General features: G+C 54.6%; 1 protein-coding gene across 2 annotated transcripts in view; it reads right to left on the reverse strand.

Annotated features, from left to right (window-relative positions):
- LARP1 (La ribonucleoprotein 1, translational regulator) overlaps positions 1–3,185 on the reverse strand; it is a 73,169-nt gene extending 69,984 nt beyond the window's left edge. For both annotated transcript variants that reach the window (XM_074960227.1, XM_074960228.1), the window contains exon 1: positions 2,987–3,185. The gene's annotated coding sequence lies outside the window, so the exon portion shown is untranslated. The remainder of the gene's footprint in view (positions 1–2,986) is intronic.
- Between the last annotated feature and the right edge of the window lie 3,639 nt (positions 3,186–6,824).

Raw genomic sequence — 6,824 nt, forward strand, 5'->3', positions numbered from 1 at the left:
CAATATTATTTCCTTTCAACAACTAATTTTCCCCACAAGAATAAGTTGTGGAGTTTCTCTCCCCCCCCCTCCAGAAAAACCTAGTAGTGTTGCAATTCAAGTGCTGAACACTGGTTGTATCTTTCTTGAAGTACATTATTTTTTCTTTGAAAAAACAAACATTTTCCCATCCTGATAACAGGACCAGTACCAAAACATGCCGTCTTTTGTCCTTTAAAACCTGAAATATTAATGCATAAGAGATGAAGGCAAGTCAAAAGACTTTTATTGCAGACCTTGGGTATACTTTTAATCAATTCTCACGCAAGTATGTAGTCCTACAGCTTTGGAGTTTAGGATAAATATTGTAATTCACAAAGCTCTACACAGAGGATATGTGCAGAAAGTAACAGATGAAGTCTTTTCTGTTCTGCTTACATCACAACCAACTGGATCAGCCTCCTGAATCACAAAAAGTTTGTACTGCACTTTGAAAATGCTGGAAGTGCTAAAAACTCTAGAGAATGGCTATTACAGAATGCGGCCCACCAAAGCAGCATTAGGAATCCTCACCGCTGCACGAAGGTGTGAGGAGATCAGCTTTAGGTCATACAACAAGTAGTAAACTGAGGCAGCAAAACAGTCAGGACTTTGTTAAGACGAGTCATTCTTATACCATTCCACGGTTTCACAGACTAGAGCAGTTTGCCTCCACGGAGATTTTTGCTGTGCACCATTATCTCCTATATGCTCTTTCCCACTAAAAAAAGTATTCCAAGCAGATACTGCAGAGCTGTCCATCTTCCAAAGATCAATAACTATGATGATTCATCATGTTAGATGGTACCAGCTTTTGCAAAATGATGGCACATGCACTGATGAGAAACCAGATGTCATAGCTGGGAATGTAATTGAAAGTTTGCAAGGGAAGGCTGAAAAATTAAAAAGCCCTCATAAATGAGAGATCAATTTAAAATTCTCAGTATTTTCTCCTGGCAGGGGTTCCCTTCATGCTAAAACAGTTTATTTCTCCTGATGGAGGGAATATCTATTACAACGTGCAAGGAAATGCAAAGCATTCAGCATTTCCAATCTTGGCCTAAAAAGAATGGTGGGAGGAAGAATGCACAATGTAAAAGGCAGTTGTTACTAAACTACAACTGAACCACTCCTCCCTCCCCACAGTAACTTTTGGGGGAAGAGGGGCTGAAGTTACACCACAGAATCAGCATTGCAACATGCACGATTATCAGAAAGCTACTCTGAATTTCCTTTGGGCCAAGGATTTATTCCAAAGGGGGGGAGTGGGGAGAGAGAGAGTGTTGTTTGTCCAGCATATTCACCCTCCCTTTCCCATCCTCCACACAGATTCAATGCTGGGAAGGGAGGGTTACGCACTCCAGCTATGGAACTGCACAGAAATGAAGGATTGAGGCCTACATGTCACCGTGCCAGCAAAGCAAGGGAGACAGGAGTCAAGGGCCCAGCCGCATTAAGCTACAGAGGAATACGCACACGTGGGGAGGAGGAGGAGGAAGAGAACTCCGTTTCCCCACACACCGCAGGGCCGCTGTGAGAATGGAGAACACGTGGGGTTTAAGGGGAATCCCCCCCCCCCCCAAAAAAAAGACACAGCGTGCTCCGATCAATGGTGCACTGGATCAGACACATGAGAGGCAGAGTAGGGAATGGGGGATGGGCGAGGGCTGGCAGATCCCCTCCCCCTCGCGGCCACCCCCGCCCCCCAACCCAGCACAGCTTGTCTGTCACCCTCTAAGGCTTTGCAGATTCTTGCTGGGGCGCAAATCGGCGGGAGAGGGGGCGATCCGTGCCGGGAAAGGGGGAGAAGAGGAGAAGGCCCCGCGGCGAGCCGGGGGGGGGGGGGGGTAGAGAGAATCACATGCTCGCAGCAGAAGAAACCACGTTGTCTTTACTGCTGCAGTGGAATGCCGGGAAGGGGAGGAAGCTCCGAGCGCAGCCACCCAGCCCCACACACGCGCCGCCCGGATCGAACGCTCAGTCCGCCGCCGTGGAACGTCCGCACCGCGGCCTGGAACGTTGCAACAGCGCCGTGGAACCTTGGGCACGAGAGCAGCCCCCCTCCCCCCGGGCCCCAGAGCCGCATGGCCCGGCCGGGCCGGGCCGCTCCGCCTGGGCTGGGCGCCGCTCCCCCTCCCCCGCACACACATGCTTCTCCGCCCTCATGGCTCCCACAGGCTGCAAGCCTCCCCTTCTCCCAGAGAGCCGGGGCTGCTACAGAAATCATAGATCCACGTTCCCCAGATGACCCCCCCCGGCACCCTCCCCCCCAACGTGCGCCCGGCGAGGATTAAGGCCGAGAGTGGCGGCGTGCGATCGGCTCCCCCTCCACGCTCCAAGGCCACATGACACGTTTAGGTCTCCCCACGCCGGGTCGCAGTCAGCGAGTCCCGATATTCGTAGCACCCGGGCAAACTTTGGCACTCGACTCCAGCCAGCCAGCGAGGGCATGGAGGGCGCTTTCTGTTTCTGGCCCATGCCAAATAGACTCATTCAGCATTTACAGTGTGGGAAATATGGCAACGCTAACCTGGGGGGGGGGGGGGGATCTATGATCTATTCCGAACAAACCTCCCCCCCTCCATACACACACACACGGGGCCCCCTTCTCAGCATTTGTGTTACGGGTGGTGGAGGAGGAGGGAAACCTTTCATAAAAAAGGCAGCTCCCGTGTGCCCTGGACGAGCGTGTGTGTGTGTGAGCCCGAGGCCTTTGCGATCACGCTTTCCTCCGGCCGCCCCCAGCCCCACGCACCCCACCCGAGCTCACTCCCCCAGCTCGTGCGTGGGGGCTGATCGGGGACAGGACCCCGAGGCAGGGGGTAGATGAAACAGCGACGGAGCCAAGTAGGGTGGGGTTGGAGGACCAAAAAAAAAAAAAACCCGAGTCACCGTACTGCAGACCAGAGATCCCGCCCCCCCCCACCCACCGCGCCGCACCCCGCCCCGGGGTCACCCCCGGACCCACCTGGGGGGGACTGTCCGTTGACTGTGACCACGGCCACCGGGGCGTTTTTAGTCCAAGGGTTCACCTTGGGCGGGGGGGCCTCGATGAATTCCCTGCGCCCGCCTCCTCCCGGCTCGCCGCCCTCCTCGCCGCCGCTGCTGCCCCCCGCCTCGCCCAGCAGCCGGTTCTCGCCCCCTCCGCGCTGCTGCAGCAGGTTCTCCTTCTCCTGGTTGTTGCTCTCCTCCTTCTGCTGCTTGATGCTGGGGGGCTTGGGCGCCGCGCTCCGCCGGGGCTGCTCCCCCGCCGGGCCGCCGCCCCCCGCCTTGGGGCCGCCGTCCGGGGCGCCCCCGCTGCCCTCCTCGGCAGTGGCCTTCTCCCCGTGGGGCATGAGGGGCTCGCCCTTCTCCCGGGCCCCTTCCTGGGGCTTCTTGATGAGCAGCCCGTGCTCCTCGGCGGGCAGCAGGCGGTTGCCGGGCAGGAGAGCCTCCACCTGGGTCGCCATCTGCGCCGCGCCGCCCCCCCCGGCTCCTGCTCCAGGCGCTCCCCCCGCCGGGCGGGGCCCTGCTCAGCCGCACGCCGCCCGGAGCAAGTGGGGGGGCTCCCTGCACCAGCTCCCCCGCCCGCGGCACCCCTCCAGCCGCAGCAATATGGAGAAGCACGGAGACCACGCGACTGGCACGGGAGCGCGCGCGCGCGCGCGCGCACCCCCTCGCTGCCCGCCGCCGCGCGCGCACGTAGCAGCGCCAGCTCCGCCTTGGCAAGGGGTGGGGGGGGAGCGCGCACGCCGAAGGGGGACGGCCCGGGCCGGCGGCGCGCACGCGCCTGATGCAATTCGCGGCGGCGGGAGGAGCTCCTTAAAGGGGCAGCGCCTGCGGGAGGGGGAGGAGCCCCGGGGGTGTGTGGCAGCCTGCGCCTCCAGGCGCCCTGGCTGCTGGGCTGGGCTGGGCTCGGCTCGGCTTGGCTCTTGCTCTCCTCCTTCCCCCCCCCCCCCCTCAGCTCTGCACCTGCACCCCAGCTCCCCTCTGTGCAGGCCCCTGGCTGCTCCCCAGGATCCCCCTCCCCCCCCCAGGGTGACCAGGTGTCCCGATTTTATAGGGACAGTCCCGATTGTGGGGTCTTTCTCTTATATAGGCTCCTATTACCCCCACCCCCTGTCCCGGTTTTTCACACTTGCTGGCTGGTCACCCTCCCTCCCGCCCCAAAGCTCCTGGGCCCTGCACTCCCCAGCCCGTAGCTGTCTCCATGTTCCCAGCACGCCCCTTGGCATGGCCCTGGGGACGCTTCTAGGGGCAGGACTGGGAAATACAGCATGGGATTTGAATAGCTTGTCATCCTACTTTAGTATTCTCCCTTGTGTACAGGTGCATACGTTTGAGGAGGTTCTGCCAATTATCAACTAATCTGCAGTATTTTCCATACCAGACATTTCAAACCACTGTATAATTTACCTGTTATTGGTGGTTGTCACCATGATCCTCCCAAACTCACATTGTTTCCATCCGATTTAATGTAGTTCACAGGGGGGAGGGAGGGAGTAGGACTTCAAACCAAAAAACCCCTAAGAAAAAGGATGGCGTGGGGGGCTGTCTCCTTTTTATTGCCACAGCCGACAAGACCGGTCTAATACCGCAGTGATTCTCAGTCAAGGCATCCTATATTCACAACAAGCCTCATGCGATCCCATATTCTATATTTAATAGCTAAGGCAATGCTTTACTTCTCTCCAGCACTACCTTCCATCTAGAAGAACTGGTATTTAACGTATAATAGGAGCTGCGCTCACAGAGTCGAGACACCCCTAGGAATATTGAAAGCACGACAAGTTGCAGCAACAGCTTAGCTTCAAGGTAGTGGTGCATGGGAAAAAGGGAAGAGGGGGGTTTTAAAGTTAGCTGTTAGGAAGAAAGGGGAAAATGAAAGAAAAGTCATGAAACAAAAATAGGAAAGAAAAGACATTAGACAAAGTCTTGGATGAAGAGATGAACTTTGCACCTTTTTATGAAGGACAATAGGGGTTAAAGTTCTAACAGACCCCCAGTGGGAGTTTCAAATAGCCAAGACCCCTCCACGGAGAATGTCTTGCCTCCAGCCCTCAACAGTACTTGTAACTCATTGGTCATTATGTCCCCTTCTGTGCCTGACCCACAGAGCACGCAAGTCCATTGCAGCCTCCAGTTCAGAACCTGGCTCTTAGCTCAAGCTGTAGAGACATGTGCTTTCCACTGTGCAGGTCTCCAATTCAATTCCCCATGTGGTGTTTGTCAAAGAGAGACACTTAGGTACTGTTGTCAGGAGCAGTTCAAATATCATGGTGGCCCATGGGGCAAGAGAACAGTCCTAGGGGTTCCTCTAACCTAACCTAGCTGGCAATTGAGTGCACTGTGCTCCCACCATCCTAGAGCTGGATGTGGGAATGGTGCGGGACCCAGCTATGCTGGCTCTGGGCCAGCTGATATGTCCATTTCCCCCCACACACACACACACATTGGGATAATTTGCAGCTGGCCAAATTTAGATGATTTCTGACCCCTCTGTGCTGCCAAAGAGGCACAAAAGAATCAGAACCCAGGGGAGAGTTTGGTTTGTGGTCTCTAAGACAAATAGGGCATTATAGATTAAAACCAACAACTTCAATAGTGTTTAAAACCAAACCGGAAGCCATGCAGTGTGTGGAGCACAGGGATAACATGCTCATGTGGATCAGCTGCATTTTCCCCACTAGCTAAAGGTTCCCAGTTATCTCAAGGGTCAGCCCTAAGTAAAGTTCACTGTAGCAGTACAACCTAGCGGTGCCAAAGTTGTGCATGACTGAGGTGAGGTCCACATCAGTAAGAAAAGGTGGCAACCTCCCAGCTAGCTGCAAATGGAAAAGAATGTGGGACCAACCACTGTTGCCATCTAGGAATCCAAGACCACTCGGGTGGTTGGACAAGCAAGAGGCACAGAAGTGCCCCAAGATTGTGAGCATCTTTGGCACAGAGCGGGCAAACTCCAGCAAGAGATGGAGTCATTACAAGGCCCTGTCAATTTCTTTGCTTTTCCTCCCCCACCCCCCCATTTGATCATCATCACCTCTCTCTTATGTGGATGGCGTCTCAGCCAGTTCATTCTTATTGAAGTCCTTGGCCAGGCACTGGAAAAGCAAGGAAACTGCCAAGGCTGGATCTGATGAAAAGGACACAGATGTGAGTGTCACCAGCACTGAAAATTTCTCAGTCTGCTCTAGCTGCTTCAAATAAACAATAAACAGGAGGGGGATGACAAGATGCAACCATATGGGGTCCCACATGAGAAAGCCATTGGGGCTGGGGGAGAAGGGAAATGAATCCTTACCCACCACCATCCTCAAGAACCTGACAAGTGATGCCTTCCTGATGACGCCACATATAGAGAGCTCATGTGTAAAAACCTGTCTATGTGACTGTCCAGGTAGAAGCATCAGTCAAATAATAGCTACAAAATTGCAAGGAATACCTACAGCCACTGCAACTGGTCCTATTTAACCTTCCTTAATTCCAGCCACATTGTAGTCCCCTGTGAAATATTTGTCATGTCCATGCCACACCTAAGCTTGTCACGGTAACAATCTGTCTGCTCTGCACTGTACAGTCATTCAAACCCACCCGCAGGGAAAGGGTGCCATTCGGATGTGACTATTTCCAGGGCGCGGTGCAAGTGACAGATAGGCATCTCAGGAGCTTGTTCTGGGTGTGCTCAAAGGAACGAGAACACTGCTGTCGCTACCACCCCCTCGTTTCTGCTTCTGTCATACTTACCTGTCAGTGTTTTTTGGGCACAGCTGTTTCTATATTTAGTCTGCAAAACTAATGCCTGGATACCAAAAGATGATATGTTTATG

The sequence above is a fragment of the Natator depressus genome, chromosome 8 (assembly GCF_965152275.1).
Source record: "Natator depressus isolate rNatDep1 chromosome 8, rNatDep2.hap1, whole genome shotgun sequence".
Lineage (NCBI taxonomy): Eukaryota > Metazoa > Chordata > Testudines > Cheloniidae > Natator > Natator depressus.